The 2,500-nt window shown below is 41.8% G+C and overlaps 1 protein-coding gene across 2 annotated transcripts in view; it reads left to right on the forward strand.

The window, feature by feature from the left end:
• Positions 1-2,500, forward strand: part of fndc1 (fibronectin type III domain containing 1) — a 108,619-nt gene that overhangs the window by 78,655 nt on the left and 27,464 nt on the right. The window lies entirely within an intron of this gene.

Here is a 2,500-nt window from a genome sequence, read left to right on the forward strand (position 1 = left end):
AAAAGAAACATTTAGAACCCATTTATAACAAGGAAGGGCCAATTTCATTACAGCAGCTCATGGATAATCAATGGGCAGCTCCAACAAGCTAGAGCTCTAACCTTATCAGCTGCCGATATCCACGGATATCCAGTGACATTGGCGCCTGTGTACAGGGTAGTATTGAAAACGGTGGAATCGAACTTTGGCAGAGCAGTGCTCCACATTTTGTTGGAACCGGTAGGCGGAGACCTTAACACCTCTCCTTGTCCATTCAAACTCTATTTAAATTGACTTCAAATCCTTTATGCCTTACCTTCCTGTACAAGTATATAAAACTTGCTTTCTACGTTATCGTAAACAGCAGCAGACATCCCGGGGTTCAGAAAGTACAAATATTTACTTTACTTACACATATTTTCTACAGTCAATTTATGTGCTGTTTCCACGTAGCTGGATGTTTTTATATGTGGATATTTTTTTCTCCTGGTTGCACTGGTTTTACATTGGTTTTGGCCTTCCGTTTCCACGTAGCAGATATTTAAAATCCAGGTATAAAAAGCAGGAGAAAAAAATATCCTATTTAGGGGGCTGAAACGCATTTGGAGGATTTATTTTTATCCACATGTTGCGTTTACACCTAAACAGGTGAAAAAAAATATCCACATATAAAATTATCCAGCTACGTGGAAACAGCACCTTAATGGACCAGCTGATTCTGATTACCACATCCCTTCATTCATGTTGATAATGAATGAAATCACCTGTGTTAAGAGAAGGGGTAGCTGGCACTACCTTTACTTTACTCAATCCAGGTTGTCCACCCTTGATTATGCAAGTGCTCAAACCTTCTCTTTCCATCTTCTCAAACCAGTAAACAAACCTCTCTTTCTAGTTCTACCTCCTCACACAAGATATGAGGATCTCATCCTAAGGATGAGAATCTAGCATCTAATTCTTGCACACAAGCTTGTCCTTCTGCCCTCCCATATCAGTACAAAACATGCTCTCGCTGCCTACCGCTTAAACCTTTTAACCCCTTAAGGCACAACGTTATAAATGAGTTGTTACCAGAATGGCAATGACCAACTCGTAATGTATTACTGAAGGCCCTGTGCACTGTCATAGTAGTGCAGTACTATAGTAGTTAACTTCCAATGTCTATTACAGCGTGCCACAGGAGGTATGGCATGCAATAAGGGGCTACGCCTGTTGCTGCGTATATGCTGTATTGACCTTGGCACCTGCAGCGATATAGATGCTGCATTCAGGCTCTTGATGTCTTTATTTTATAAAAACATGTGGGTATGTTACAGCTGAATGAACACATTTTAATGCAAGATGAAGGTCCCAGCTTTTAAATGCAACATGTTTTTTATGTGATTCAGAGGCTGAGATACAAAGTATTTAGGCTTTTATAGGCTGAGGGCATCTTTTCCCGAAAAGGGCTTAGGCATTCAGCAGGCTTTTTTGTGTGGCTTAGGCTTAAATGGGTTAACAGTAAACATTGTTTTCAACAGCATCTTGAGTATACACAGTGTTGTCTGACTAAACATTTCTTAGCCCCACCATTATAAAACCAGAAGACAGTTTATCATCGGAACTACTGCTTATAAAACTTCTATTTTTACTCTGTCCAAAAAGTAGGGTCTGAGATTCCCTAACTGATTAAGAGAGAGTTATATAATAAAACAAGAGAAAGGACGAGAAATGGAAAGGAAAAGAGAGAGAAGTAGATAGCGAGAGAGCGTAGTTCAGCAGTGTGGTGTAAAGATGGAGAAGATGGGAGGAAGAAAGAGGAATCAAGGAAGGAAGAAAGGAAAATAAAAAGAGGAGAAAAGAGAGAGAGAGAGCAATAAAAGACAGAGAAAAAGAGGGGAAAGAGAGTGCTGATATCAGCATCATAGTTTTGCGATCGCTCTGCTCTGCTGCTTCCAATCTTGGCGAGACACAATGGAATGCCACTGATATTTACGAGCACACACACACACACACACACAACCCACACGCACACACACACACACATAAACATACTCTCTCGTTCTCGCTTTCTCGCTCTCTCTCACACACACACACACACACACACACACACACACACACATAAACATACTCTCTCGTTCTCGCTTTCTCGCTCTCTCTCACACACACACACACACACACACACACACACACACACACACACACACACACACACACACACACACACACACACACACACACAGACAAACACACAAACACACTTCCCAGTCCCTGTTTGGGTCTGTTCTGTGTTGTTCTCTGTCGGTACCCTCCTCTTCTCCTTCCTTCCTGGATGGAAGCTATTACTGCAGCCTTGCAATCAGCATCTGTGTGTGTGTGTGTGTTTGTCTGTTTGAGTGTGTCTGTCTGTGTGCGTGCGTGCGTGTGTGTGTGTGTGTGTATGTATAAGAGTGTGGATATGTACATACACGTAAGTGTAGGCATGTGTCTGTATGCCAACATGCAAACATATACACTTGTGCTTGTTCATGTGATGATACCC

This window comes from Engraulis encrasicolus, chromosome 18 (genome assembly GCF_034702125.1).
Source record: "Engraulis encrasicolus isolate BLACKSEA-1 chromosome 18, IST_EnEncr_1.0, whole genome shotgun sequence".
Taxonomy (NCBI): Eukaryota; Metazoa; Chordata; class Actinopteri; order Clupeiformes; family Engraulidae; genus Engraulis; species Engraulis encrasicolus.